Below are 9,577 nucleotides of genomic sequence, written 5' to 3'. Positions count from 1 at the left end.
CTCATGGACATGGACTTTTTGGCTGATGTTGGTCAAGTCTGAGGACAGAGTGCACTCACTTGGGCTGGGGGTCTGCAGTTACCAGGGGCCATTCCCTCTGGCTCCAGGCTCCCTGCTTGGGCCAGGCCTTGGTCCTCTACAGGCTGAAATGGGGAGGCTGAAGGATCCCAGAGGGGCAGAGGTCCTTCCTTTCTCTTCCTGGGCAGGAGGCTGGCCTAATGGGATTTACAGCTGGTCTGAAACTTACGCTTAGAGTTAGCATGGAAGTGAAGATGATCTTACCCTCTCCCACTCCTTCTCTTCTGTCCCCTCCCCCCTTCTCTTTAAGAGAACTAAGAAACAGAAGGGGTTTGAGATCCCAGGTGGGGTGAGACCAGTCAGAGCCTCAATGGCCCTTGAATCAGAGATCTCACTCCAGTTTGTTCTCTGCCCTCCCTGCACCTCCTCTCCCCAGCTAACACACACACATTATCTAGACAACAGACTGTAATGCAAGCAGCGTGGGACTTTTTGCTGTTTTTTGTTTTGGAATGCTTCTCAGCACTAAGGTAATCAAGTGCCTTTGAGGCTTTCTCTTGTTCCACTCAAGAGTCTTTGATTGAATAGGGAGTCTTTGATGATCTGCTTAAGTCACAGGAAGGACTAGGTCATGTGGGTTTGAGTGGCACATTTGTGATGCCCTCTGGCCCTGAAGGAGTCTATATATACTCTAAGGTTAGCATTTTGCTTGGGTCTCACTCATTGGAAGAGTGTTGTGTGGAGACTCCGGGTAGCCGTTAAGGAGCCTGCCAGCTTTGAAAACTCAGATGTTGGTGCTCCTCTCTCTGGTACCTGTGTATGTATTGCTATGGTCAGACAGAAGCTTGTCTATTGATAGTGTTTATTTGCTCTGTTTACATAATTTATGCTTGTAATTTCTGTTTGTGCTTTCTCTGAAGCTAAGCTTTTCCCCCTAAACTAATTGAATTATATAAATATGTTTAATTAAAGTAAGATTGTTAACCCCTTAAAGTTGTTTTCCTTAGAAAAGCAGATCAAAGAACCTGTGCTAGGAGCCCTCCTGTGCCCTGGTGTTGTTGGTCTTATTGTTGGGCTTACACAGCCACAGTAGCTGCAAGTAACATTGTTGTTACACAGCCTGACTGCTTGATCTAAGGAGGAGGGAAGCTCTGGGATGGAGCCACCAGGGAATGACCAAAGAAAGCCTGAAGCTGGGAGACCAAATCCAGTCTGGGATTCAGCCCCCTGCCAGGGAGCCTGGGGCCTCTGAAAGAAAAGGGTGGAAGGGAAGCAGGAGGCCTGGGGTAGAGCCTGGGAGGAAGACATTCTAACCCAGGTCATGGCAGGGAAGTCAGGGACATTGCAGTGAGACAAGGGCTCCAGGTGGACACTGAGCCTGGGAAAGCAAGACGACTGTGTCATGGGTTCTAAGTATGAGCTGAGAAGGATTCCTGGGACCCTCTGGTAGAGCTTAGGCCTGGCATCCCTCAAGGGAGACCAGACTCAGGAAGCCAGTGCCTGGGATCTGATAGTGATGTGCATATAACCATAATATCACACCCTATATAACCATAATACCATAAAACTTCTCCAAGTACCGGAAGAATTGCTTTCTTCTCCCTTATCCTGTGGCCCCCTTTTCCTTAATCTTTAACTTGTGTTGCCCTCCCTCCTTTCCTTAATCTTTAACCACAATAAAACCCTAAAACTACGTTATCATCTTGAACAATCTGTATAGATTTCTGTCTATATAAGCCTACTCCCCTCCCCCGCTAAATACCTTTACCTTCACTCAGCCTTGTGTCTATAGTAAATGTCCCCTTGCTTTCGTGTTAAATAAAGCTCCCAAAGACTAAAAGAGAAAGTCATCTAAGTGATTTATTTACCACCCAAACTGCTCTCCAGACTCTGACCTCAACGTAAAATGGTGCTGGAACCAAGGAGTCCAAATAATAATCATTGGACTCCACTGACTTCCTAGACACCAGGATAAAAAGTAATTGCCCTTTTCGTTGTTCTCCTCCCAGACCTTTCTGCTCCTACTGCTCCCTGATTGCAAGACCCCAGGAGGGCCCAGATACAGCCAGCCACATCTGAAGCTCCACTGCCTTCTGAGTGTAATGGGACTCCCTTGCAATGGGTTGGTCACATTTTTTTCTTTCCTCTGTCTTGGAAGGCTGCTAGGAGACTGCTAGGATAGGAAATTGAGGGGAGGAGATCTTAATGAAAAGTGTCTAGTGTTCCACTGTAATACAGCCTGGCCTCAACATAATCTAGAAAAGTGGTTTGTGAAGGGGATATCCAAACAAGACAAGCTTAGTGAGAAATTTGGTCTCCAAAACGTAAAGAAAAGGCACTTTCCTGTTCTTTTTTTTTCTTGGTAATCATTTTATTAATTATGGCTAGTGAAAAATTAATAAAAGGATGGTCATTTCACTTTCTAGCATAAACCAAAGACGCTTCCTGGAGGCCTCTTCATGCTTAAATACCCTTGGAAGTGTGGCAACACTTCCCAACAGGTGGCAATCAATTCTGATTCGTTAACAGTTGATGAGAAAATCAATATTATAATGAGAGGTGGACTTCTTTTTTATATATTTAATTTATTTAATATATTTAGTTTTCAGCATTTTTTTCACAAGAGTTTGAATTACAAATTTTCTCCCCATTTCTACAGAATAGCCTTTGTTTTCTTTGAGTGACTCAGTTTATCTCATTGAGCCTTGCTGGGTGCTGGGCCCCAGGCCCAGAGCCCCTGTTAGGTGTGGAACCTTGGTGGAGTAAGGCTAACTCCAGGGAGGGCCTAGTTTTACATGTCTGGGATAGCAGAGGCTTTTTTCCCCTGAACTAAATAAATGTTCTGAAGTTTGGGGTGCTGGCTTTTTCCCTTGAAATGTATGTTGGATTTAAGTAAGCTTCTCAGCCCCTTCACCTTGCTTCCCTTGGTTAAGCAGATCGAAAGAACCTGTGCTTCCCCGGCATGCTGGCTACACCCCCACAGAAGCTGCTAGCCGGATGGTTAAAAATAGCTTCCATTGGAGCCAGAGACAGCTACAGCTACAGCCGAAGCTGAAGCAGGAGCTGCTGGTAGCAGAGCTGACCTACGTGTGGACCGAGGAGTGCTGAGTAAGGACTTGAGGCCAGTGGGTAATCTTTTTACCGTAGAGGGGAAGCATGTATATGATTTTGCTTTATACCATCATGCTTCTCTGTGGCCTCCTGGTTACTCTTGTAAGGCGGACTTATTGGGCCTAGAGGCTTTTGATCAATATATCAAAATGAGGATGCTGGTTTGTGGGTCTGTTACTCTGGAGCTTAAATATATGCTTTGATTCTTCTGCCTCCTACTTTGAGAATTCCTTATATCCTGCGGTTCCGAACCTTTCAGACATATATGGGATTCTCTTTGAAATTCTAAATTCTGCCTTCATAATATACTGCCCACTCCAAGATGGCATATATTCTGGTTGCCCCATTCCCCAGTCAGCCCTCCCATCTATCACCCCACTCCCCTTCCATCCCCATTTCCCTTCTTCTCTTGTAAGGCAAGATAAATTTCTATGCCCCATTGCCTGTGTATCTTATTTCCTAGTTGCATGCAAAACCTTTTTGTTGTTGTTTTTGCATGTCTGTTTTTAAGACTTTGAGTTCCAAATTCTCTCCCCTCTTCTCTCCCCATTCACCCTCCCTAAGAAGGCAAGCAATTCAACATAGGCCACATGTGTATCATTATGTAAAACCCTTCCACAATACTCATGTTGTGAAATATTAACTATGTTTTGCTCCTTCCTAACCTATCCCCCTTTATTGAATTTTCTCCCTTGACCCTGTCCTTTTTTGAAAGTGTTTGTTTTTGATTACCTCCTCCCCCTGTCTGCCCTACCTTCTATTGTCCCCCCTTTTTTATCTTCTTCCTCCTTCTTTCCTGTGTGGTAAGATACCCAGTTGAGTGTGTATGGTATTCTCTTCTCAGGTTAAATTCGATGAGAGCAAGATTTATTCATTCCTCCTCACCTGCCCCCTCTACTCTTCCTAGAGAAATGCTTTTTCTTGCCACTTTTATGCAAGATAATTTACCCCATTCTATCTCTCCCTTTCTCCCTCTCTCAATATATTCCTCTCTCATCCCTTAATTTGATTTTATTTTTTTAGATATCATCCCTTCATATTCAACTCACCCTGTGCCCTCTGTCTATATATATATATATATATATATATATATATATACCTACACACACACACACACACACACACACACACACACATGCATATTCCTTTCAGCTACTCTAATACTGAGGTCTCATGAATCATACACATCATCTTTTCATGTAGGAATGTAAACAAAACAGTTCAACTTTAGTAAGTCCCTTCTGATTTCTCTTTCTTGTTTACCTTTTCGTGCTTCTCTTGATTCTTGCATTTGAAAGTCAAATTTTCTATTCATCTCTGGTCTTTTCACTGAGAAAGCTTGAAAGTCCTCTTTTATTGAAAATTCATATTTTGCCTTGGAGCATGATACTCAGTTTTGCTGGGTAGGTGATTCTTGGTTTTAATCCCAGCTCCACTGATCTCTAGAATATTGTATTCCAAACCCTTCGATCCCTTAATGTGGAAGCTGCTAGATCTTGTATTATCCTGATTGTTTTTCCACAATACTCAAATTGTTTCTTTCTGGCTGCTTGCAGTATTTTCTCCTTGATCTGGGAGCTCTGGAATCAGCAGGGGTGGTGCAGCTACAGAACTACAGCTGCAGTTGCTTCCAGCCCCAGGCCAACCTGGTGGGAGGAATTAAGTGGCGAATCAGAGCAGGAGTGCAGAGCTGGCTTAAGATCTGAGTCAGGTCCAGGTTGATGGTTCTTGGGGAAGGAGGAGTGCTGGTGTGGCAGAGCTGGCTGTATAGAAATAGCTCTGAAAACAACAGCACATCCCCTCAAGCTTGGAACAAAGTACTCTTTACTCTACTAGCAGTCATACCCCAATGAAAAACTCAAGGGTCAAATAAATTGGCTGGGAACATGGCCAGGCAGTGAAAATGGACTCAGATTCAGTCTCAGACTTTGGAATCTTTCTTTGGTGACAAAGAAGACCAAAACATACAGCCAAAAGAAGTCAACAAAGTCAAAGAGCCTACGTAAAAAGTCCTTAGATGTTTTAAAGTGATATAAGAGCAATCAGGTATTAATGCAAATAGTGTAATTAATTACTGAAACTAAATCAGAGACATTTTCAGTTTATGGAAAAGAATTTCAATGTAAGTCTCTAAGAGAGATAAGTTGTAGAATATTTTTGTATTGATGGGAAAAGTTAAATGTGGATTTGAACTCATTCCATCATCTAAAACATAAAGATAAGGTTATATGGTTCAATTCTTTCAGATCAGGCATAATTAGAGAAGAATAGAAAAACAGAGGAGAAACTGATGCAAATATGTTAGAGCAATAACTTATGATCTTAATGGGAAGATTTTATGAACAAGGGAGGAAGTGCATGTAAGTTGTTTAGAGCTAGCTTTAAGGATGTTCCTTAAGCAATGTGAGAATATAGTCATATCCTAAACCGATTATTGGAACTTGCTATTCAAATACTTAATGGGACTGTTAACTGACTGTTTTTCTGAGTCTAACTCCAGGAGTGAGTATCAAGGAAGGCTGACCCAAGATGCCAGCAGCCCTGTGGGAGGGCAGGCATGAGTTGGAGGTATGAGTTCATGGGAGGGTTGAGAGGGCAACTGTTCAGCCTGTGCTTAGGTGGGACCCTCTTGACCTGATGCCTTAACTGAAACCTGGCAGACTAGGCCTGGCTCAATGCAACTCGCAATTTGACACTACTTCTTCCTAGAGTTGATAGGAAGCTGGGGAAAATATGTTCTCCTTACTCTTAAATCACTTAGTGGCAAATTTCTATAATTGGAAGGCTTTGTAAGTACAGTAACAAATCTATTAAAATAATTGATTATGGAACATCTTAGATTACCATGGGACTGGGAGTAGTGTTCTTGTACGGGGTCTTGTATAAATTAGGTTTTTTCCTGGTAATGGTATGGAGACAATTAGGTCAAGTGCTTGTGAGAATATTATTTTGTTATTTGGTTAATATCAAGCTTCTCTAAAGCTTTGTCACAATTAGTAATGTTAAAAGAAGAATGGCCTGTGGATTATTTTGTAAATGCCATTAAAGAAACATGGCATGACTAAAAGTTTATGATGTTATATGTACTCTGTTAAAAAATGATTATTTAATGTATTTATGTGCTGGAGCCTGTTGTTAATTCCTTAGTTAAATGTCATCCCCTGGTGAGGAAATTAATAATGATTTAATGTAAAGTATAAGAAACTAGGTTCTGATGTGAATTTCTTAAACATGACAATTGGCCAAATTTCCAATTTTGAATTTGTAAAAATGACTAGGGTATAAGGATTGGAAATGGTAACTTAAAATTGTGCTAAGGTAACTTTTGTAGGAGAATGGAAAGAAAGCTGGTTCCTACAAGAAGGCTAGAAGAAGATGCTGGAGATGGCTGGAACAAATACCAAGGATCAGAGGGCTTCATGCTGGAGATGGCTGGAACAAATACCAAGGATCACAGGGCTTCATTGGTGGATGTTCCCTGCCAGACAGCCTTATGGGAAGAGACTTTCGAATCTTAAAAGGACAATTGCATTATCATTTTCTTTTGGGTCTCTGTATCTGTATTTACAAAGGGGACTGCCCCCTTTGATTTGTCAATGCATTGATCAATCCTTCCTATATTTACTTAAAGGGGTGATGGTTAAGGGGAAAAATTCAGATGAGAAAGAGAGTGAGTATTAAAAATGTGGAAACAAAAATTTGAATAAAAGAGGGGGGAAATTGTAAGAAATGGGAGGAGGAATTTTGTTTCCACAGAATTGAAGGTGTACCTTTCCCCCTCCCCTACCCCAGCTTCAGCAGAAACCAGGCCTCACATTGCTCAGGTGAAAGGTGAGAGGCTTGTACGCATGCTTAAACGAGCCATTTGAGGAGGGCATGACATAGGCAGTCAGGAGGTTGTATCTGGCCAATGAAGAGCCTGGTGGGAGATTGAAGGTGAGGGTCTATTAAAGGACTGGTGTCCATCTGAGTCCTTTGTACTTTCTCCTGTAATCTGTTCAGGGGAGGTACCCATTTATTCAGGGGGAGTAAATGTAAATTATAATTTAAAAAATCTTTTGTGATTTTTAGAAGGCTTACTAAACTTTCATTTGCAAGAAATTAATTGCTAAATTAATGTAATGAGTTGTAAAGAAGGATAGATCTTGCCGTTTTGATCTGAATTTGTAGTCATTCCATGGCCTAAGCAAAAGTTAAATTAATGTTTCAACTTATTACATGTAAAAGATTCAATTTCTGAAGTTTTTCTTTCTTCCAGAGTAAATATAATTAGAAAGGAAAATTATGTAGCTTGATTTGAAAATTGATAGTTTGATCAAATTTCTACTAGCCTATACTCACCCCACTTATTTTTTCGCCCTTATTTGTTAACTCTCCTTGTCAGATTTGTCTCTTCTAGACTCAGTGCACTCCCCTTGCAAATGATGGTTCAAGCTGGATACCAACCTCTGTCTCATCACCCCCTGGACCTGGCGTTGGCCAAGTTCCAGACACTGGCTACAGACCCAAGTCCTTGAATGAAGGACCCTGGGAGGCAGGGACTGCTGTATGTCCTCCCTCAGCATGAAGCAGTTCCAGAAGCTGAGGCCTTCGTCCCTTATCTCAAATGATTTTGGGTCCCATCTATTTAAGGGGGGAATGATTGGATACTGGGGTGCTTGTGCTTGGACTCTAATTCTAACATTTCTCCTTAGCCTCTGCTTGGGTGCCTGTGCCTGGATCCCAGTTCTAAAATCACATCTCTCCCTCACTTCAAAGAATTGACCCTAGCTGTTTCTCTCCAGTTCAAGGGCAGCATGCCTTAGCCAAACACTTATCTGTCCTCCTGATACAGTGGCCAGCTGCAATATAGAATTTCTTGGTCTGATTCCTTGTGTACGTGCTCATTGGCTTGCACTGGGAAACAACAATATTTACTACTTCCTGACCTTCCCTACATGTATCCCAGACATAGTCTAATGTATACTCCCTTATATTCATCTTGTCTAACAAGACATTTGAAGGAAAATGAGTTGTGCAACTAGTAATTATCCCATGTTTAAGTGTCAATTGGGAAAAGGCATCAAAACCCGAGTCATCCTCATCTTAGGCAGTTTTGGCTCTACAGACATGAAGGTTGGATCCAAAGTTTGGGTAAAAAGTAAGCCTACAGATAGACCAAAAGCCGCAGAAATTATTGCAGAAGGGAAAAATAATACTAGTTTGTACTAGTTTGCTATCCTGGTGAAGATACTTGGCATGTTGTTCCACTAATCCATGTATTTTTGCATGAATAAAGTGCCTTTTAGGGATACTGATCCTGTCCTGCACACCCACCCAACCACTAACACACCCCTCTTCAATAGTCAGAGTCCCTAATAGCTGTGTTAATGGGTTACCCCAGAGTATGCAAAAGCTAATGCTACATTATAATATTACTTTTCCTCCACTGAAACCATGCACTTAACACAAAAGAGCTTGGCATGACACTTTGCTTGGTGGAGCAGGAATAGGTTCAGGCATAGTAAATTCTGGAGATCTTGAGACCCTTTCCAGCAGACTGTATAGTGCTGGACAGGATACAACCCAAGCTTTAACTATTGATGCTCAGTGGCTGCCCATAATGATCCTACCCCCCCAACTTACTCTAGATTATCAGAAACAATATCTGACTGTTTTTAATTCCTCAACCCTTGCTGTCTTACATGCCTATACTAATGTCTCCTTGTTATTTAATTGGACACAATGTTCTATGGAAAACATGTATTTCTCTGTGACTGTACTAGCTGTAATCATGGACTTGTGTGTGGAATGGCCATGTGACAGATAGAACTCTATCTGCTTAACCATTCCTCCAACCTATGTGACCTTACTCTGTACCCCATATCTAATTTTGCTATGTTGTATGAAGATTCTGCTCAGTGTATTTGTATGGTCTCTAACAATCAAACTGATTTGAGTTCTGTAGGGCAGACAGTCGCTTTTGCTGGGTGATGTGACTCTTGTGTCTTATCTCCATTGGCAGGATGATGATTTTTTTTTTTTTTTGCTTTTTGGCAGGGCAATCAGGGTTAAGTGACTTGCCCAAGGTCACACAGCTAGTAGGACGATGATTTTTACTTTTCTCCTGACCAAGTGGATGATGTAACTCTTTCTTGGACACCCCAACCTTTCCCTTTACCCTCCACTTACTTATCTGATTTCCATATTGAATTCCTCTTTAGAGCTTATGCAACTATTGAAAAATGATCAAAGAGCACTCAATGAACATTGAATGCCAATTCATATTGTTGCCAGCAAATTCCTAGAGGACTTGCATTTAGTGAGATCTTGGCCGTAGTGCTTGTACTTTTATGCCTGTGTAATTGTTACATGTTCTTTTGAATGAAAAAAAAATGTATGCCAAAATGACCCCTCAAATTTTCACAGCCTACACTTAAATATGTCAGATCTTAAGGCCGAATGAATG

Source organism: Trichosurus vulpecula, chromosome 2 (genome assembly GCF_011100635.1).
Source record: "Trichosurus vulpecula isolate mTriVul1 chromosome 2, mTriVul1.pri, whole genome shotgun sequence".
Classification (NCBI taxonomy): Eukaryota; Metazoa; Chordata; class Mammalia; order Diprotodontia; family Phalangeridae; genus Trichosurus; species Trichosurus vulpecula.
This window is presented reverse-complemented; position numbering follows the sequence as displayed.